The 24,171-nt window shown below is 39.4% G+C and overlaps 1 protein-coding gene across 1 annotated transcript in view; it reads right to left on the reverse strand.

Annotated features, from left to right (window-relative positions):
- GRM8 (glutamate metabotropic receptor 8) overlaps positions 1 to 24,171 on the reverse strand; it is a 951,427-nt gene that overhangs the window by 196,542 nt on the left and 730,714 nt on the right. The gene's annotated exons all lie outside the window — the stretch shown is intronic.

Genomic DNA, 24,171 nt, shown 5'->3' on the forward strand with positions numbered 1-24,171 from the left:
CAGTATATACTCTGCACAGAAACAAAATAACTCACCCACATCTAAATCTCTCTGCACATTTTACATCAGCCCCACCTGCAGTGCACATGGTTTTGTCCATTAAAGGAGTTAGCTTTTGAAAACCTACCTGAATCACCCCCTTTGTGCTTTCTGTACTAATCATTAATTGTCAATTAATAGGTCTGATTCAGAGTTGGGCACTGTATTGCTATAAAAATGCAATCAGCTGTTGTTTTTGATGCGCATCCTAGCTGTGCAGCACATGCATCTTAATTGTAAAAAGATGCAGAAATTGCACACCGATATATTACATTTCCATGGATATATATTGATGGTAATTGGGGGAGTGGCTTGCCAAATGCATACTGCGGTCTAAAGATGCAGTTGCACTGACATCTGTGTCATGTTTGGATGGATATTCTATGCTCCGATTGGGCTTGTATAATTTCAATAGTGCAAACAATCTTGCTTTTTTTTAAGCACAGGGGCAGCTGGTGGATGTCTCAGTTGAATGACAATGGGTTTGCAGCATTAGCATATAGATGCAATAGTGGCTGCATCCACCTCTGAACCAAGACTATTGTTTTTTCCTTTACATGCAGCACTTCTGTAGTAATGCTCCTTTACTAATAACCTGCTTGGTCTTCAACTTTAGGTACTGTGGTTACTGTGCTACAATACAAAGCACAGAATTACACCTTTTCATTATAACATGACAGCCTTGTTCTCTTGTTACCCGCTCAGTCAGTATCCTGTGCATAATGGGCCTCATATGATTGCATCCTGTTAACACAGCTACTGCACCTTTCGGTGGCCTCTCCTGGAATGTTAGCAGAGCATTAGACATATTAGGCACTTTAGGTCACAGTTCTCCATAACAATCAGAAAGCAGTCAAAAATAAAACACAGATTAGGATTTTAGCATTCTCAACATATTCAAGCTATAAAACATTGTGTAACAAAACATGTCATTATTTCATCAAATTAGCCCCATGAGTCTGATTAAACTGAATACTGATTTTCTATTTTCTTAAAGAAAGCAAAGGCAATATGTGTACATCTAAGCTGTATAAATGTGATGCCAATTTAAATATTTTGTTTTAATAATATAAAAAAGGTAAAGGAGATTGGGTATCCATCATGTGTCTATGCATACTGTGCAATCGATAGCGTACTTGAAAGTGAAATCCTACATTACTATAGTTCATTTAGTTTGGTTACAGTATATATCCTCATGTTTTAAGGTACAGTATATTTCCTCATGTAACAACAGAGAACCTCCTTTAACCCTTTGAGTGCCAAGTGAAAGTTCTCAAAATCGGTGTGAAAATTGCAAGCAAACATTTTATTAATTATAACGACCTGTAATGTTTACCTTATATAGGAATATAAACTATTTTTACACAACATTTTTTATTTGAATTTATATCACAAATATGAGCGATGCTGGTATTTTTAGCATATATTTTGCAGATCTCTAACAGAGGGGTAGATGTATAAAGCAGTGATAAAGGAGACGTGAGCCAGAGGTGAAGTGGCCCATGGCAACCAATCAGCTGCTCATTATAATTTTATATTATGCAAATTATAGATGTTACGTCAGTGTTGATTGGTTGATATGGTCCACTTCTCCTCTGGCTCAGTTCTCCTCCCTTATCACTGCTTCATACATCTACCCCAGAGATGTTGGCACTCAAAGAGTTAAGTAAAGTAGCACATTGCCAAAGTACAGAGTCTTCTTCTTAGTGCTGAACGCTTATATTTACGCTACTGTATAAGGAGATTATAGGGTGGTGGCACTTGCTGAAGAGTAGAAGTTTTCACCATCTGGTTGAAGTATTTATGCAGAGTAAAAGGGATGGAACAAAAGCAACAATTTCAGCAATGCACATGAAAGTAGATCATAAAGAAAAACATTCTAAAAGATTATGTAATTGGCTGAACTATTATTATGTTTTAATCATTAACTTTTATAAATTTTTTATTTAAAGAAAAGGGGAGGGGTTCATGGGTACAGATTTGTTTTGCAATGGAGCTAGACATTTGTACATAATCATATGTACATTTCTTCTGCATCTGATACTGTATGTTTTCAAAATGAGTAACGAAAAATGCCTAAGCAAGCTACATACAGTAAGAAAACGTGTATGCACATAACTGCAACAAAACAATAGATGTGGGTACCTTTTAGGATGCAGCTGACCCTGCATAAAATACATGGCATAGGGCAATAGATTTGACCATACTACTAGCAAAACTAGAATGACAGGTCTTCCTAATTTTTAACAAAATCTATTATTTTGAAGAAGTCTGAGCTGACTAATAGCTTGTGACTTAGAAAGATAAAGCTTTTTTGGGGTGGCTTATTCAGAAATCTGTTAATTAGTGGAGGAAGATTTCACAAAGTCTGTTTAGGAAATACAGTGAAAGGGGACTCAAAATATCGCAACTTTTTGCTTTGTAATATCTGCCATATTTATATATTTTAAAAGTGCTGGGGCAGCCCTTGTAAAAGATGTTTGAATTCTCTACACATGTGCTGATCGGGAAGCCAGCTGGGGAAGCAGAGCAAAGTGTGAACTGACAGCAGTGAAAATCGAGAAGTAAATTCCCTTTTTTTCCCTCCATTTCTACATGTAAAAAGATGCAGGCATATAGGTTTCACAAAAAAAAAAGAGATAAACTTTGCTTCTCTAATTCAGATTAATGTTGTTCATGAACAGCCCCCATTAAAATCCAAAGACAGCTGCTGGATATGAAAGGAAAAATAAGGCTTTCCCTGCACTTTCAATGTAATTAAAGAGGGAGAAAACAAAAGTACAATATGGCTTTCTTCACTAAAATTCTGGTGAAAAATATTTTCTAGACTCACTAGGCGCCGCGTTGCCCGTGGGTAGAAGGAGGCTGCTGATGACATTAGCAATCCTCCTTCCTAACGGCCGGGAAATGCTGGTGTTTACTGCAGCACTCCAAGAAAATGTTGCATTACTACCTCCAAACGCCCGCAGGATGTCACTCACCTGGCGAGCAGCAAGCGAAGGCTAGCTGTGTTCAGATGGATGGACTGTGTACCGTGCGAATATGCGGTCATCCGATAATCGCTCCAATTGTGAATTCACAGCCCAATGATTGGAGTTGAATCTGGTCTAATTGGTATTTATAGAAATCATAGCAATGGAGTAACTGCGATTAATAAAGCACCATCTTTTTAAGGTGTATGAAATACTTTTATGTATTTTAGTAGATTGGGGGAAAACTGAGTTTGGTAGTTCAACCTTTCTAATGGTTGCCTTATTCATATATACCCATTGTTTATACAAGGTTTTTAAAATACAATCTTGTGTGTGTCCATAATGCATGCCTTAATATAAATGTCTAAGAATGTTTTTTCGATTGATGAAAAATTCAAAGGGTCAATTATCTTTCTTTCTCTTTCCACACAAACCTACATACAAAAGTATAGACAAATAGCAAGGTTGGTTGTTTTTTGCGCTTCCATAGCAGCAGCTAAATTCCTGCAGTATCACCACCTGCATGGATATGGCATTATGAACAAAGAATTGGAAAGTGCACTACCAATTGGGATAAATATATGGTATGATTTTTTTTTTGAATCAAGTGTTTTTTATAGAGTTTTTCAAATTACATGTAGTACATTTACATGTATAACCATACAAAAAGAAAACAATAAAAGGAAGAAAAATTAAACATTACTTGTGTGTTACATTATTCCAAGTTGGGGAAAGGATAGAGCATATTTGTTAGGTTTGGACATAGACATTTGCATTTTGTCATTGGTCAACGGTTATCACAGGTGGTGTATACAATGGTATCAGGGGGGAAGGAAGAAATAAGGTCTCAGAGGACTTTCAACCGAGCTTCAAACACAGATAAGGGCTCAACAACTCTGTAGGTATAGGCATCTTTAGTGAATTACTGGCATGGGTCTTGCAAGTACAGCGCAGATGTTTGCCATAAGCTCCAAATTTTATTGTATTTCCCCAAGCAGTTTCTTTTAGTATACATAAAACGTTCATGGGATATAGTGGTGTTAACCAGGGCCACCCACATAGCATGCGATGGGGGGGAGGGACCCATCCAAGTCCTAGCGACACATACACGGGCCAGAGTGAAGAGGGCATTGACATAAATTCTGTGGTATTTAGGGAGCAGTTTCTCCAATTCTAGTCCAAAGACACAGATGCGAGGGCCAGTAAGCGGGACCTGCACACCCGTGTCCCGGACACTAACCAAGACAGCCTCCCAAAAGGAGTGCACCTGTGGGCATTGCCATAATAGGTGCCAGAAATCAGCATCTGGACTCCCGCACTTGGGACATGTGTCAGACCCGGTACCACCCATCCGCATCAATCTATGAGGGGTCCAATAAACCTGGTGTAGGATATATAACTGAATCTGTTGGAACCGTGCAAATGCCGTGGCCTCCCTGGGGGAACTCAGCATATGAGACCATTCTTCGTCCTCAATGGGTCCCAGGTCCACCACCCATCTAGCCCGCAGGCCCTCCAGCCGATCCACCCCAGAGAAGGCGAGAAGAGGAGAATATATGGTATGATTAATAATTTAAAAGTCCTTCAATCACACTGTTTCTTCTATCCAATGTTTTCAGATTTCTTTGCACCTCAAAAAAAAAAGAGAATCTTATGGCTCAGTATTGTCTCAAATTCTTTACGATTTATCAAATAACCAAATATCGTCTGTTAACCGTACCATCTGCTGGCCTCAGACAGGCCTGTTTTGAAGCATGTAAACCAAAAGGGTACTTGTGTAGTTTCACGGCGGCAGTTACGTAGTCAGTGTAGCGTCCCTGTCAGAATCAGCATAGTGTTCCCACGGCCAGCGTAGTGAGCATGGGAACATACCCCATATTTATCCCAATTGGTAGCGCATTTTCCAATTCTTTGGTCTCATGCAATATTTTAATCGAACTTCTTTTTGTGGCATGGCTGAGGCATTTTGCACTAAGCAATCAATTCCATGTATGTATACTAGTCATAATACCCAACCATCTCTTATCCTAACCTTCTGTTTATGCTCACATCTACCCCTTCTTTGTCACTCCTGTCTGTCTGAGTTTCCCCTTATTAATGTAAGCTCTCAAGAGCAGGGATCTTTCTTCTTATGTGATCTCTTAGAATATACAGTATATATTTCCTCCCTGATAATTGCTTTAGTGTCCTGTCCCCTGATGCAACTATCCTTATTTACCATGTACTTGTTTTATATTGTCTTTGTGTAATTTTAATAATAATAATAGTAATAATAATAATAATAATAATGCTAGTCCTAATTTGCCATGTGTACATATTGCTTAACACTTTAAAGTCTAATGTAAACATTAAATACAATCAACACGTGAACATACTTTGTAATCTTGACTTGACGCATTTCAGGTGAAACTTGTATTTAGGATATAAAGTTTTTAAAAAACAAGTGGTAGTGTTGCCCATAGCAACCAATCACATTTTAGCTTTCTTTGTTATATCATAGAAAATGATAGACATTGATTGGTTGCTATAGTCAACACCTGCGCTTGTCTGTTTTAGAAGCTTGAGGAATCTATGCCATAGACAGTTTAAAAATTGAAAGTTCAGTCATGCTAGTAAACAATCTTCATTCTACCTGTCAGTGAGCAACATGCAGTAAGCTATATTTCATTTACAGATGGGTCAGGGTCCATCTTTGCAGGGGATGGCGCTGGCGTCGCCAGCCGCCATCCCCCGCCAGCGCCATGGCGATCGTGAGAAGGGGACGCGCGCGCACGAGAGGCGCGCGCGCCCCCTTCCGACGGCGCTTCCAAACGTTTCCCCGGGTCCCCGCCGGCTTGCCGGCGGTAACCCGGGGTCCCCGCCGCCTGCCCGCATCCCCCCTAACCCCCCCCCTAACCCCGTCCGTCTCCCTGAGGCGGAGACGGACAGGGTTTCCGCCACGCTAGCGACGGAGACTGAGACGCGCGTGCGCGTGAGACGCACGCGCGTCTCAGTCTCCTCGCTGGCGAGGCTGCTGGCGGGTCGCCAGCGCGTACGTTCTGGCGACCCGCCAGCAAGGATGTGCATAGGCACATACTGTATCTTGAACGTTTCATTTGTGCTGATGTTAAAACATAGCCAAATGCTTTATAAACTAAATGGATAGTTAAATATACTATCAGGACATATGCTGTTTGTCAACATATTTATAAAAAAACATATTGATTGTCATTAAAAAACTATAGTCTTTTATTAATTTTTTAAATATGTCCAGACATATGTTATTTGAGCTCAGGTTATTATTTTTATTTTGAGTTATTTTGCTATGTATTTGAAGAATTTGGTAGAACATTATTTTCAACATTTCTAGCTAATAGAAGAAACTTTTATGTCTCAAAAATATATCTACAATAATGAGAATAAAGTGGAAGAAGAATATAAGATCTGGATGTATATTATATGGAAGTTTAAATAACTATTTGGAACATCTAATAACAAGCAAGGGGACATTTCTTGAATTAAAAGTAAAATAAAATAAAATGAACACAAAAACAAGGCATGTAGATCAATTTATTATATAAAATGGGTAATGTTTGCAATTAATGCTTATTTAAAAAAATAGCTTGAGTCAATGGACAGCATTCAATGCTCCCTATTCACCATTTTTTTTTGGCGAATCGGGCTGTTTTCACTCCTTGCAGTGAATTTTTTTCACTGAAAATCTGATTCACCCTATTCAATGTTCACTGTTCGCCGAAAGCGAACCGTGAATGCTGGCCAGTTCTCCGTTTCATGCTCGCTGGTGTATTTCAGTGGGGTTTTCACTGGGATTTGCTGAGAATGTATGCAATGCTCAAATGGAGAACTGCTTTCTCCATTGATTTTTGCCATGATTCTCCGTTTTACCTTCGTCATCTTTTTTTAGGTGAACTGGAATGTGATCTTTTAAAATAAAGCTTTTTTTTTGGTGTCAAAAATCAGATTTTTTTTTCTGTGACCGGGCATGCCATTTGTACATGAATATATTTTTTATTATTTTTATTATTTGTAAACAATTATTATTATTTTTTTTTTACACATTCGCCAGCAGGGGACCGGGAGCCAGGAGCCGCTCATTAATATTCATATATTCACTGCACTCTGGTCCCGGCTTGTTACATGTGGAACCAGAGGAGCAGCTCCCTACCCCTGTGCCAGCATTCCCGGGGGGCAGCCTCTGCTGCCTGTGCCCGGGAGCCCTCCCCCATAAATTCTGGGGCAGGCAGGGAGGCTTACATCCCCCTGCCTGCCTCCGTCCCCCGGCTCCCTGCAGCGAAACTTCACCAGCAGGGGCAGCGACCCCCCGCTGCACTGAATAGGGTGACAGGGAGAGCTGGCAGCGAATGCTGGAGCCCTCCTGAACCCTGCGAATGTGCAGCGAATCCTAAACATAATTCGCTGCACATGGAGAACACAAACATTGAATACTCCCCAATATATTGTCCTACTCCAACCAATGAAATGTGTGGCATTATTACTAATTTTCAACTAAATCTCAAAGGTTCCATTGTCTATTTTCCTGTATTATAGTTGTGTTTAAAGTGAGATATTGCCACTAGCCAGAATACATAATTATTCCTCTAAAAACTCTAAAAATAAATGTATTTATCCAGCATAATAAAATATTAAGTGACTAAATATGGCAATACAAACTGTTTTTAAAAATGTGCTATTTTTCATATCCTATATAAACAATTCAATTTATTTCTCACATATTTCTATATTTTTCAAGTGTATGTGCTAACTTTTGTTTAAAACATATATTTTATTGACATTGTCTGGAATTAGTAATACTAAAACAAATGTTTCCAGCCCCAACTGCAAAGCGAAATAGGACTGATGTAGATTTCAGCACATATCAACCATAGATAGTCCTGCTTTTTGAACATGAACGTAAAGTTGACACATCTTTCTACTTATGTATGCTTTTGGGTGGTCATTCAGTACAGTCAGAGTTGCTATCACTGCTGCATCCTTGGAAAAAGCAGTGAAACACTGTATGTTTACACTGCAGGTGTGATCACTCATTTCCTACCCCCACCACACAGACAGAAGAGATTGCTGTTGATAAATTAGTGCCTGGGTAAGTAGTACCCACTCCTACAGATGTAGCATGCTACATCTTTGCCCGCTGACTGGGGCGCATGTGCGTCTCATGTGCATGCACGTTCCAGTATCACAGCGGCTGGGCATATATATATGTGTGTGTGTGTATATTATTATTATTATTATTATTTATATACATTTGGTCTATCTATAATACTTTAAATGACCCAGCATATACTGGGTCACCTAAGTGTTGATCTCCGTGCTTTGCTCCGCCCCTCTCTGGAAACCCCCTTCTGAAAATCCTGTGTTTGCCCCTGGGGGGGGGGGGTCGGGTGGCGAGGACCCCCGGCAGGCTCCGTTGCCACAGGCACGCAAGCATTTCGTGTGCACGTGCCCCTGGCAGTAGCCGGCCACTGGCGGGGGTTGGCAATAGAATCGCCAGCCCATGCAAGAACGGCAGCGGCTCCATCTGTAGTTCTCAGCAGTGTGCACATGTGCAAAGTACCAAAAATTGGTACTTATCAATGATAGGTGCAGGTGCAAATGCACCTGATTGACCTCCTATTTGCTTTTTGTTATTATAATTAGTGTGGAGTTATATGAGCATATATTTGGTATCTAGATTAGATTTATGTATGTGCCACTTCTCCTGGGCTATAGATACAATGACACAACCTCTGAACTTTACCTTGGTGAAAATGTCCCTGAAGCAAACAAGTTATGTTTCTTTAACTGCAAATGTAGATTGCTTGTACTTGGGTATGCTAAGAAGGAATATACAAAAATTATGTTACACAAATTGTAGTTCGTTCTACTGTAATCTAGTGTACAGTACAGTATGTTCTTGCTTATAGTCAGCTAATGCAAGTGAAGATGCAAGATGTCCATTTCGAATGGTCTATAATATGCCAAGTTGCCTATGCTTAACTATTTTTAATAGTGGCAAGAGATTTGTGCATAAATGGCTGCTGAATTTACTAAGGCTCTAAAAAATTCTTATCCATTTAACAAAAAGTTCCTATTTGCTGTTTTATGGCCTAGGCTGTTAACAACAATTCATAAAATTCTTTAAACTGGTCTACTAAAATGTTTCTGAATTTTTAACACTCATAATGTATGATTACTGAAATAAAATAAAATGCATACTTAAAAATGTCACCCAGAAGGATCGCACAATCTTTAGAAGAAGTTTATTACCTATAGATGCAACAATTAAGATGAAATACTGCAAGCTTACAAATCCTCCGTGCAATCTTGTCATACTTAAAGCATGCATTAAATATGAGGGCTATTCTCTTGGTACCATTAGAATCAAAGGGAGCATGCATATGTGTCTATTTTGAATGTATTACTATATTGTGAGATTTATTGGCAACATTACTATTTGTTTGTATAAGGTCCAGTAACCAATATGCATTTGTATGTCAAAATACTAACAAATCGGTAAAAATATTACAGTCTGGGAACAAATTAAAATCCTAAATGGCTGTATACATATATAACCTACTTTCAGAAAATACCTACTTTCAGAAAAAAAATGAATAGGTGTAATTTTCATGTCACATCTTGTGCGCTGTGATTATGAAGTTACTTAGCATGCCGAACTTCAAATGGTGAGTATTTCTTAATTTTTATATAGCATATTTTATTTTGTACAGTGCTGTATACATGTGGAATTTTCAGGCAAAATTCCCTTGCCAAATCCAATATCATTCTTGATGCCTGAGACACAAAGTGGCATTGCATGTATTTAAAGTTATCCAATGTCAATCTGTGTCTTCAACTGATGAGTATGGCACTCTTACTTGTAAACATGTTATTTTATTGCAACCAGTTCTATTATACTGTATGTGCAAGTAAAGGCACAAAGGAATATTTGAACTTTAAAGCTATCATATACTTTGTTAAGATTGCTATGATTAGACACAGAATAAATTATTCTGCTTTCATTTTAAGCATTCAAAAATATAATTAAAAAAATCCAAATCAGATACAGTATACCTCCTTTCTAATTCATTGAAGTACTGTATGTGTCAAATGGTAGACCATTTCCATTTGTAGCTGTACTTGCCCCTGTACATCTCCCTAGAAGAAGGCTAATAAGGCCGAAACGCGTTGGAGTGATATCCATTAGACATTTGGACTGTTCCACACCAGAGAGGAGAACATCAAACCATCCCGCAATTTCCCGCGGTGCTGCAGCAAACTGACAAGCTGCAAGCAGAACGGAGACGGAGCGGAAGCTAAGACAGCCGGACGCAGTTACTGTGAGGACGGGTAAGTAGGAGGTAGTCCAGTGTGACGAGAGGCAGGAGGACTCCCAGGCAAGGAGGTCGGTGCGCGGCGCACGAGTGACCGAAAGTGACTCAGGCGGCGCGGTCCACATCCTTAAAACAGGCAGTCACCAAAGGACCGAGGTGCTGTGCGTTGTGTCTCCACACACGCACAGCAAACATTGGTGGGTGCACTAGCTTACCTGGCTTACCTACATGCACCATTCACAGCTCCTCCGAAAATAACACATTCTTAACATCTAAAGGGGTACCTGAAGATCTGTTCAAAGTACATCTGAGTTAGCGGGACGCCGCGCTCAGTACCATTCCGAGACTGCCAATTACCATCTGCAACTCACCTTCCCCCGTTGCTATTAACAACCTAAGGTTGTGTCTCATCTCTGACGTGAAATTTACATTTCAAAGCAACAGCTCCGCAAGAGCGTACACACTGCCCAACCAGGACAGATCACCAATCTGACTCCTTGGGAGTTTGTGAACATATCGGCAACTGTTGCTTATTTAAATTATTATCCACTTGTGCTGCAACAATACTTGCAGACTATGTATGTATTTAAGTTTATGATTTGACTTTCATCTATATTTTATCTTTAAATTTTGCATGTGTATGTCAATTCGCACCTTGATTTACCAGTAAAGTGTGTTTTTTTTTCAATTTCAATAATGGACTGTTATTATGACCACACACACACTTTAATACTTAGGCAGAGCGCAGCACTACAAAACCCAAATATCCTTGCCCCTGTACATGAACAGCTGGCATGTGGCACAGTTCTAATTTTGAGAGACCAAACACATAATAGATTTAACAAAATCAATTGTCTGCCCTGTTTACAAAGCCACAAGAGATACCTGTCTAGCATTTACATTGAGCGAATTAACAACTGACAAGAGCAGCTAATAAAAATACAAAGTACCATAGAGGTGGATGGCAAATGATCTGTGAAGCTATTTTCAAGATGGGAGCAAGTTACTTCCAAATCATATGCTGTTCAGAAAATAATTTAATTACTTACTCTCTTGAATCTTGAGCATTTTAATGATGGCTAATAAAACCTCAGATCTCCAAAAACCATTTACATATTTCTCGTTATATAAACATTGTCTACTAATTATATATAAATTTGATAGCAATAATTAATGCCCAAGAGAGTTTATCTGTCATTTAAATATTTTAGTACATTTCATGATCCAAAAATATTGCTGTATGAAATAAGGTATATTTCTAGATGCTAGCATTACCACGTTTATAGTTAATCATTTTATTTTACTGTTTATGATGCACTGATATAACATACTGAAATACAACATCATTTAACCTAAACTTGTACGATAGGTCAGTTGATTTGTTTAGAATTACAGCAGCCTGCGTTATGACTCAGTAGTTCTTGAACAAGTGACAGGATGCCCGCCCACTACCTGACACTAAGGGGATAATTCTGAGCTGGGAGCAAAGCAAAAAAGCAAGTGCTGGAACGGATTACCTGGAACAAACCATGTTGCAATAAATGGAGTGCAAATACACTCATTTTATTACAACATTCAGGATGCTTTTGCATGTAGCTCACAAATGCAAGACCACATTATTACACTTCAATTTTAAATATGAATTTGGGCACACCCCTCTCATATCGGGATACGGTCATTGGGTCTACAAGAAGTTGGTCGACAGTCATTAGGTTGACACCGTTAGGTTGACATGGTTCTAGGTCGACATGGGTCAAGGTCGACATGGGTCAAGGTCGACATGGGTTTAGGTCGACAGGTCATTATGTCGACACCAGCATTAGGTCAACAGTGTCTAGGTCGACAGTCAAAAGGTTGACATGTTGTTTTTCACTATTTTTTGAGCCGACATGTGCCAACAGGTGGTATTTTATGCCCTACCATCCACTAGGGAGTGGTGGGAGAATAAAATAGTGTGCCCGAAGCACTGCGAGTGAAGTGAGCGATGCGAGGCAATGTGGTGCACTGGAAACTGTGTCCATGTCGACACTCTGGTAAAAAAAACCTGTGAAAAACCCCATGTCGACCTTTTGACTATCCACCAAGACACTGTCGATCTAATGCTTGTTTCGACCTATTGACCTGTCGACCTAAACCCATGTCGACCTAAACCCATGTTGACCTTGTCACATGTCAACCTAGAACCATGGTGATGCCATGTTGACCTAACGGTGTTGACCTAATGACTGTCGACAAACTTCTTGTAGACCAAATGATCCCAACCCCTCATATTTAAGAGGTAAATTTAATAAAGGTTGATTTTAATAAATTTCAAAGGTATCTACTGTTATTGATGTTCTGTTTCAGGGGCTAAAATACACATTTACTGTACTAACAATTCATGTTTCAGGTGCTATTGTAAATTGCTTAATAAATAACATTTAGAAATCCAAATAAACAATTTTGAATTCTCACTAGATCAAAACAAATTATTACATTTTGCTAATTTAAACCTTTACCAAATTTACCCCATAATCTCTCTGCAAGTTGTAAATCTGTGCCAACTGCCATGTACTGTAACATGGTTTGACCAAGACAAGTCATGTGCTCTATTTTGCTTTGCTCCTGGCATCTCATTTAGAACACACTATTTTGTGCAGCATGTTCTAAAATGCAATTTTCCCTTTTCAATGCATGTTCCCAAGATAATGCCAAATTTAGAATTTTTCAATTATAGGTGTAGCCTAATGCAGATCAGACAAACTTCAATCTCCTGAGTGAGTCTACTTTATGGTCAATCACAATGTATTTCCTGAGTAGAGTATTGCAGTTGGTGGTGGATACACACCAATCAACAGTCCTGAAATGTCTGTATTTTTCCCACCACTAGCCCTTACCCAAGGTGGGCCCAAACGTAACTGTTTTGGTAAGTGAATATAGATTTTGGTACCCTTTGATGGAATAAACTTTATAAAGGGACCTGCAGCACAGTGCAGTAGTTCGTACTTCAGTTGGCTCACAAGGTCAATGTGAAGTCCCTACAAAAGCCAGCGGGGGAGTTGGTGTAGGTAATTATGGTGAAGAACAGCATGCCCATCAAGTACAGCACCATGCTGAGGAGGATGGTGCAGAATTATCAGGATAGTGCATATGACAGCCTTCAGCCATTCTGTGAATGGTTACACTAGGGAGGTGATGCCATAAAGAGCAGTAGGGCCTGGCTGGACTGAATGACAGTTGTACACCAGACAATTCAGGAAGCACACCAGATTGGTTGTGATCCCGTAGAATGCCACTTTCTCCAGCATCTTTGTCAGCAGCACCTCAGCACAGGCAAAGTGATGTTCGGAGAACACAAGGCCTGCAGCAGGAAGCCAAGGATGACATCAACTGCCCAGCAAGGGGCTCATTGCACTCTTCTATTAACCATATAGGCTTGGATTTTCTACAGGTGATACCCTGTCACACACAACTCCCCATTAGCATAGTCTCCATATCAGCTCCAGTAACCAAGTCCCCGGCAGTAACAAAGGGGAGATGAGATGATTCCAGCTTTTTCTCTGATTTAGCAAGGCTCGCTTAGCAGTGGTTGTTCGCTGCTTAGCAAGCCCATAAACGCCACCCGCCAGCCAAAAGCCATCCCCTATGTGCCCAAATATCCTTGGTACCATGCAATGGGGTTGTATGCAAACACATCTGCTCGAATGTGACTGAAGGGGCTAGAAATCATTAGATGGTCACCTACCATCAAATGATTTGGAAATAAAAGTCAGTCTAAGCTGAAGACATCGGCTGCCCGACCCCGGCAGGCTTCGTCCCACACATGTTCCCAGGGGAATGCCCAGATTCTTCATGGGGACACTCATAAAATGCTTGGTGTACCCCTTGTATGGCCCCCTACCAAAATCCAACCCTCCCCCTGCAGCAAATGTCCTGGTGAGTATCTACTGTAACACACTGAGGCATTCAGTGCCTGAGAATGCACATCCGCAAACCCTGGTGATTGGGGCTGGGGCCGAATTCGGATTGTGCAGAGTGATCCAGAATCAGCCCAAAATGTGCATATACATGGAAGAATTCACAAGCAGTGAAAGTATTGTTAAGATAGTGGTTAGTTATTTCATGTATAAAATTATTGAATTGATCTAGCTTAATAAATTATTTGTATTCTATAAAGAAACATCTATGTATCCTGCACTGTTTCTGCTTGAGAGCTCTCTAATCTGGTCCCCAGCTGTCTTGTTATGAACCATAGTTTCTAAAGAAAATAAATAGAACAACCACACAATTTTACAATTACAAGAAAAATGTCCTGGTTTGTACTGACTGGTAATAATTCTAATTACTGTAATTTTCAGACATAATATGTGTTGCCTAGCAACCACAAGTCAAACATGGTGCATATATGGTGACAGTCAGTAGTGCTCCCAAGAGTAAGGGGATACAGATATATTTGTGCAGTAAGAATAGAAAAACTCATGTGTTGGAGCACACGTACCAGGAGAATGGTAGTTTCACAATAGCAGTTTAAAAGAAATAAACTTTTATTAGGTATACACTAATATATACACACATATATATATATATATATATAAATATATACAGTATATATATATATAATAGATACCCAGCGCAAATAGTCCAAAAAGTCCTTGTATCGAACCAAGTCCCACAATGTGTGCAGCTCCACTCTTTAGGACCAACCACGAATCCTCAAACAGTATGCTTGCAGAAAAAAGATAGAATGAAGCGCAGTGATAAATAAAAGCAAGATTTACTTATAATATACTGACATACATTGGGGTATTAGAATAACAGCTTGCCATAGGAGATGTCGGGCAGCACTGCAGGATAGCACCGATAGAATAGCCGCTCATGCGGTGATCAGTCGCCGGCGGGACACAGACTCAGAAGCCGCTATTCGAGGAAACTCCACTAAATCGACACGGACCAACAGAGACGTCACCACGTCAGGATCACGTTAGCCACGTCCCATGCATTTCGTCACAGGTACGGAACCCCTGACGAAGTCCGTACCTGTGACGAAATGTGTTGGGCGTGGCTAACGTGATCCTGATGTGGTGACGTCTCTGTTGCTCCGTGTTGGTCCGTGTCCCGCTACTATATATATATATATATATAGCAGAGGGAAACAAGCGGCACTCAGGAGACTTGAGAAGCGGTAAAACAGCAACTTTTATTCACATATCCAACATGTTTCCGGTTCAACCCGTCGTCAGGGACAAAGTGAATAAAAGTTGTTGTTTTACCGCTTCTCAAGTCTCTTGAGTGCCGCTTGTATCCCGCTGCTGTATCTGGTTATCTATTGACCTAGGAGGGCACCGGAGCACTTCACCTGATATTGGGAGTGCCGGGCATTTCTGTTGTTTATATATATAAACGCCTTAATTGTAATGTGTTTTTGTAGTACCCCTGCACACTGCACGTTATCATGCTCTTCCAGTACTTCTGTGCATTAGTATATATAGCATCTGTGTACGTACATCACTGTTTGTTTTCTATTTTTTGCATTTATGTAACTCGGGGTTCCCATGTCTGTGCAGGAGCTGTCCGGCTGCCGAGGACGGTATCTAGCGTCCCGAGCGTCTCCTAGCAACGGGCGCACACCGTCAGTGCTTGAACGACCGCCCACTCAGCCGGGGGGGAGTCCAGACACACTCGGCGGCCGGACGGACCCACAAGTGGATATGTAAGTATAAGTATACCCTCATTTGTATTTTGTAACCGTTTGTTCGGCCACACGCCGTCTTGAGGAAAATGTTTATACATTGAAACGTTGACAATGGCGTTAGTGACCCGATATGTCTAAATAAAGCTCTTTATCTAAAGTCCTTTTGGAGTGACTCTGCCTTCCTGCTACCTTATATATATATATATATATATATATATATATATATATATATATATAAAATGGTAGGAGCGTGAACCTAAACAAATAGAGCTGTGGTTCTCAGCTTGGTCCTCTGACACAGTTCACATTTTCCACATGAGCCGGGAGGTGCACAGGTGCTTTCATTACTCACTGACACATTTTAAAATATTCACAGGTGGAACTATTATTTTGATTTGAAACCTGGAAAACATGCATTGTGTAGGGTCCTGAGGACTGAGTTTGAGAACCTGTGCAATAGAGTAAGAGCAACCTGGTAGTTAGATGGAAAGCCTGATAAATACAGTAGACTAATCCTTTTCCTGAGCATTTAATGTTTAAATGTTTTAGCATTAATTTTGTTTTCTGACCCGAAAAATATTATTAATATGAATTTCCTTCTCATATATACAGCAGCAAATGATGCGAAAATACTACTGTACTGTATGTACCATTATAGTAATCATAGAGGGGATCCAGGAAATTTAGCTATGTTCATTTAGTACCATGCATTATTGTGGTATAGAAGAAAAGAAAATCTATTTTTATAGTATTAATATTAAATGTAGTATTTTGCCACTATACAGAAATACAAATACCCCAAGGGATAGAAATCTCGAATGCACAATTAATTTACAGAGAAAGTTTAGTTGAAATTGTGTTTCCCTGCCTGGACAACAAAAATAATAATCTGCACTATACTTATTAGGCTGCACTCTCTCCTAATAAGGTAGCAGCCTCTCCTAATCAGATAGACTGCACCAAATATCAAAAATCACTGGGACGTGTGCTTGTTATACTTTAATATAGGAAGAAGACATTATAGGAATGTGAAATGTCTATTGGTATTCCACTATATAGGCAAACATTTATAATTTTAATAATTTTAATACATTTTTAATAATAATTTTACTTACATTGCAATATCCTATGAACAGATACTGTATACAGTATTGTGAAGCCAAGAAGTCTAGATCTGGAAACTAAGTTCAGAACTGCTCACGTTCTCTTTTCTCAGCAATAAGTGAAAACATCATTTCACAACAATTAGCCCTTCTGAATGCCTAAGGTTTTCTGAGATCATCTCTCTAATTTTAAACTGTAACATTCCAGTTCATAGCACACAGCACTGCAAAAGCTTAGCTGACAAACAGCTTTGCAAGTTTACTATATAAAATCCAATTAATCACCAAAAATGCTCTGACACTGGCTGCATCGTGATGCCTTGCATGACCTTAAGCTTTTTGCTGGACACAGAAAAAATCCACAAAAATACTTCAGAATATACTCTAATTATACTGTATCTTATGGGCATATGTCATTATTTTAGTGTAGTTATATTACTAGTTACAACAAATTGATGTTCAATCATTTCAGTAAATAACCAGAATATTATTTTAAACAGCCACAGCTTAAATGAAATGAAGTAACTGATTTGATAACATACAGTATGTAGTTATATGAACAGCATGTTAGGAGAACTGCATACATAATACTAAGCACATTAGTAATCAAATGTCTTTTAACAGAAATTTTCAGTCAGTTAAGCTAAATTGACCTTAAAATTAAGAACCAACAGTAGCTCATTTATAGTTGAGAATTTAAATTATATGTGAAAAGAATTTTAAAGTGAAAATGTGTTGGAATGTAAACTCAATTATAAATTATAATATACATTGGCAAAAGCAGAACACTTTGGATGCCCCACAAGACCCAGGGGTGTCATAGCCACCCAAACAGCACAGTCCCTGGCAAAAGTAACTGGACCTACGACCCTATCCATTCAGGATGATAAATAATTAGAAAGTAGATTCTTTCTAATTATTCACACCCCCCCCCCCCCCCCCCCCGGTAATATCAACAAAATATGCATTCCACATGGATTGTATAGCAATGGCAGTTATTTCCAATTGAAAGCACACTCTGCCAATTAAAGACATACAGGTAAACCTAGGGACTGCAATAGCAAAGACAGTGCTTCCCATGGAAAGCCACTCACCTGCTATTATAGCAGCAAATATCTGGTTTCTAGGGGCTGCAGCCAATGCAGTCCCTAGAAGCCAGCATATAGCACATGGCAGCCTCTCCACTGATGAATCCAGACCTAAGCCCCTTCTCCCAGTGATGCCAGCCAACCACAGGGAGGACAGGGACCAGGGGTCTTAGGAGCACTATGGGAGAGGAAGAAGCTACAAACAGGCTGCCATAGTGGATACTGATATTCACAACAGGGGTGACTATGCCACTAGACACATGCCACATCCCTTAGCCCAATAAATCTCTTGACTGCTCATCTTGGGTGTTATGTTTACTTTCTTAAGACAAGCTAAATATCTAAATATCTAAATAGTGCCAATCACATGCCAAAAATTCATATTTTAATAGATGGTAGAAAATTGTACATGATATAATCATAGGTCACCAAACTTAAATTTCCACTGCAGCTACAGCACAAAGCCAGATTTCTAATTTGTCATAATTTACTCATTCCGTATTTCCAAATGGAACACAATTTGATCAAATGAATCGATGTATGAAATGTAAAGGTGCATTTTACATCACAATCTCCACACATAACTTTCAGCTGACACCATAACCTATACTGTTGAAGGACAATGCTATGGCATTATTGCTAGATTTGTTTCACCTTTTCATATTTGAAAACTGCCCCTTTCACATAAAGCCATAGTCACTATATGATTATTATGCAATATATGTCACAAGTTTAACAATGTTACTTGCTTAAAGCATTATTATAATATGATTGGCAATTTAAAATGGAGATACGTATTGTATACAAAGAGCCGAAGAATAACAGAACAATTTGCAGATTAGATATAGAATACAAATTCATATACATAAATAAATAAATCTATAAATTAAATCCCTTCCTGTTTTTCTTATGGAAATACAATATACAGTACTTGAAATGTATTCATTTATCTGTATTTTATAGTCCTGCTAATATAAGAAGAGTTATTCTTTTATAGTTTTGTTTCAGAAGCATATATCTGCATTTGTTGAAATAAAATCTCACTTCCGAACACCAATCCTAAAGTTGATAAAAAATACCGTAGGAATAAATCATAAACATCAAAGTAGAAAAATTGCAATACAATCACAATACTGTACTATGCATTTTATTTACAATACACCTCATTATAAAATATCATGCCATCATATTACTTACTGTGATACTTATGGTTATTAATTACCTGTCAGTACTGACTGAGTTACTAATGTACTTATTAACAAACTGATTTATGAGTGTAATAATGAGGCTTCGTACTGCAGCAAACAACTTTCTATTCTTTCTCCATATCTAAATGTACAGTACTGGCATGTTTATTCCTAAATCTGTTTTCCCTAAATTTTATACAGTATGCTTCTATTTCCTGAATATATATACCTTTATTGTAGGAAACATCTGTATATTGGCAACTCTACAAGTAAGAGGCACTAGAAAAATCTCTCAGATATTCATAATTGGAATATCTTCCTACAGAGATATAGGAGAAATGTTATCATCTTAAACACTGCAGTAACAATACAATGACAAAAGTAAAATAGAAAATAAACGTTCTATCTTCATGGAATCATCTGTTCCGCAAATTACCTTTTTGAAACAATGTCAAGTACAAAGTTTTAGTCTTTTGGTATTATCCATATTTTCATTTAGTAAGATGCATTCAGCTCAGCATTAATAGCATAGTGTTCATAGGTCCTTAGTCTAGTTGACTCGGTCGGATGCATATTTTCAGACGGCCATAGAGTGTTCTTAGCCCCGCCTACCGTACGGGTCACTCACACCGTCGGAATGCGGTAAAACGCCAAGCGAACGGACCACGAGTGGATGTTTCATGCAAACACCTCCCTTATCTGTGGAAACCTCCCCCATCCTCCGATGGTCGACGACCATCGAATGATGGATCGAGTGGGCGGGCAGTACCGAGTGCCCCAGACCACTCGGAATTTTTTCCATATGAAAGCAAGGATATGGGCAGGCAGCTGACTTCCGGCTATGTCAGCTGTCCGCCCTCCACACGTGTGTCACGGCCGCATTACCATACGTACGCCCAGCGTTTTCATGGGAACGCCCATGAAACGCGGGGCGTATGCATATGGTAATGAGCCAACACATCCCTTCATGCCCCTCTCCACCCCCTGCACGGATCGGTCCGACCGATCATTTTCTGCATGTAATTCACACTGTGTTTGGACATGCAAGGCATTCACACATACGCAGAAATGCCTCTGCACATGCGCAAACACCAAACATCGGCTGTCTGAATGCAGACGCAGCGGTCCGACTCAATCAGAATAAGGGACATAGTGAGCTAGGTTAATTTTAGGCACCTCACATATAGATATACCCATGTTTTGGATCATTTGCTTTGTTTACAAAAAATTCAATGTGTATTAGGCTTCACTAAAATTGTGAAAACCTCTCATATATAGGGGGTATTCAGTCTCTGCCGCTATTGCCATCGGTGTAAATAGCAGCACTCACCTATTCAATGCTGTTGTTTCAGAATGCTTTCAAATTCGGCCTTTTTTAAAATTGAATCTCAATTGTTGGAAGCAGACGCTAATTGTCAAATTTGCTACTGATTCTGACAATTTAACATCTGTTACAAACAAAACGTGGCCGTTTTAACACTCGACATTGAACTAGAATACCGACTGTCGAGTTACAGTTGGAATGGGTCATGTAACATTCCGACATCCCAAAATAATTGCTAAACTATGCACACAAACACAATGGCATGTATCCAATGCCGGTGCGAGCGGCCGGCGAGGGGGTTAAACTGTGAGGATCGCAGAAAACCAGTGATCCTCGTAGTTTAACCCCCGCGCCGGCCGCTCGCACTATGCAACGTTCCGGGGGAATCCTCGCAGTCACAGAACTGCAAGGATTCCCCTAAACTGCAAGAGCCGAGGCTATTGCAGCAAACTCGCTGTAATTAGCCTCGATTCTCGCAGCTTTTGGAGGCACATACGCCAATTCTCCCTCGCTCAAAAAACGGAGCGAGGGCGAATTTGCGTATGAGGGGGGTCAGTTGAATACTGACAGGGTGAGCGGTGACTGCGAGCAAAAAGTCCTGCTCGCAGTCACCGCTCGCCCACGGCATTGAATATATGCCATAATGCTGTTTATACACTACCAATGAATAAAATATAGCACCATAAGTATTTGCAATCAGCACTATCATAAATGGAGCTAAAGACTAGGATCATAATTGTTTAGTTTAATCTACACTCAATTCATTACAAATAACACAGTTTATACTGGCGTATATGCATCTCTGTGTCGGTATTTATGCGAAAAATGTTCTCACTGTACACAGCACGGAATCTGTAAATGTCAAATTCACACAAAATAGCCATACAGTATGTACATCAGACATGCCCAATGGAGCATAGAATTTATATTTCCAACCCACATGCATTCATATGCGTGCTAGGGTTAATTTTGTTTTGGGTCAATTAACCACTCAGTTTATTTTTTGATTGAATAAGGAAACTTCAGTTCCTGGAGGATACCCAAGTATGTGTGGAGAGAATATACAAACTCCACAGAGGCCCATGGTGGGAATCAAACCTATGACTTTCATATGAACACTGGTTTGTGTTTTATACTGTGTTTTTCACAATCCACATTTTTATGACCTGTACTGTACAGTGCTTAGGACTATGTCTTATGCATATAATATATGTTGCTTCCTCTATTAGTCCTTTAATAAATATTCAGATAAGCAAAAACAGGAAACAGAAGGTCAGCGGTGCCTATATTTCTGTAATCATCTGGATTTTGAGTTCTGAGTTCATTGACACTTTTTGTCCAGTTTTCCTCTGAGCTTCCTCGCCTGCAGTTTCTTACAAACTAGTACTTTACTACCTACTGAGTGGAAAGGACTATAGTGTAGACAGATTCTCTCCAAACACAATGACAGTTTTCATCATGTTATTTTTACCTCATTTCAACAAAACTCTAATTTAAGTTATAACAAATAAGATTTTTCATATGTTCACTAACTTAAATAATCAGACTGCCAGACAAGCTACCTGGAGTATATCTAAAGCAACCAATTGGTAATTTCACCTGAAGCTAAAATCAGTTTCTCCTTGGAAGCTAAATTCAGAATGACCTTGTGCATTTTCAGCACGGCTGCCAGCTGCGGTCAATGAAGTGTATTGTGATAAACAGTGCTGCTGATTTTTCCTGGGTTTAGAAACATTGATGGACGCAGACTATGACAGAAGATATTCAACAAAACTTTTTATAGATAAATTGTGATGGTATACATTCACAGTTGACTTAACGTGAACTTTAATTGAAAGTCCAATTATTTTAATTAATGTTTAAACAATAACATAAGACGTTCAGTAAATGATTCAGTACTTTGTACAACCAATGAAAATACAGGCATAGCTGCATCACCTATCATAATCTATTACTAGCCACAGCAAATAATGTTATGTAGTATAGTCTACATAAGATATAATTGACTACAGTACAAACTATACAAATTATAATTCATTACATTAATTGATCAACCATTTAACACAACTAAGAGCATTGTTTTTCTTTTATCTATTTTCAGTAATTACTTTATCAATTTAAAATGATTATTCTTGAAATCCAACTACCAATTATCAGATATAGGTATAAACATATATAACATAAACAGTAGAGTATTCAGTTGGAGGGGCACCAAGGCACTTGTACCATGATCAGTGGCTGATGGCTATCAGTCACATTGTCAGGCCCCCTGGTACTAGCTGCGGTGCCCACCGCTATTAAGGGACTCACAGCTGGTGGCTATATAATGAGTTAAAATGACACATCATTAGTGCGATATAACTACTCCATAACAAAGAAAACTTGGTCTGGCCCGAAGAGGAGGAAGAATAAGGCCAGAGAGGTCTCCCTGCATTCTGGCTCCTACTTATTACCTCATATGTGGCTGGGACTGGCCTATGCCACTGTCTCTCACTGTCACCCCTACCTTTTCCTGTCATCCTTTGTTACCCACTGCTTCTGCATGGCATCCCCTACTTCTTCCCTCTGTTACCCATTCCCCATTCCACTCACTGCCTCCCCCTGTCAACCGCTCTGGTCAACATCTGCTTCTCCCTGATAACCATTGTCTTTCCATCTCCCACCATCTCTCATTATCACTCACTGCCTCACCCTGTTCCTCTCCTCTGTGACACTATGGGCCATATTCTAGTTCACTCTTCTGACAAAATCCTTCTTAGATGGACAAAACCATGTGCACTGCAGGTGGGGCAGATGTTACTTGTGCAGAGAGAATTAGATTCTCTCTGTCCATCTAAGAAGGATTTTGTCAGAAAGATTAAACTAGAATAAGGCCCTATGTCCCCATGAACCTTTCCTGACACCCTTTTCCTTTAACCCATTGCCTTTCCCTATCATCTTCTACATCACCCACTGCCTCCTCCTGGTATGACCCACTTCACCTACTGCTGTCATTGTCACCCTCTCCTGTAACAAAATGTCTATCTCTATGTTTCTCTCTCCATCATCCACTGCATAACTCTCTGCCTCTCCCCTGTGTCTCTCCATATACCTTATCTCCCCATCACCCTCTCTTCTGTAACCCTCTGGCTATCTAAGGAATCATCCTCTCCTCATCATATCTATACAGTATTCCCTTTGAGACCATTCCCCTTATTGCGAGACCTTCCTCTTGCAAGGCCACACCTACCTTTTATGGAGTTCATGGACTTTCAGTGACAAATATACCACCCCTTTGTCCCTGTCATGGTGCAAACCCTGTCATTTGTTCTGCCCAGACAACTGAAACATACAATACATAGCAATTTACAACCTACACTTAAAGGTTTTTTTTATCCCACTGAGTAATATACTATTAAATAATGATATAACTATTTTTAATATTTTTTATTTGTTTTTTGTTTTTATTTTGTAAAACAA

Source organism: Crinia signifera, chromosome 4 (assembly GCF_055691185.1).
Source record: "Crinia signifera chromosome 4, ASM5569118v1, whole genome shotgun sequence".
NCBI lineage: Eukaryota > Metazoa > Chordata > Amphibia > Anura > Myobatrachidae > Crinia > Crinia signifera.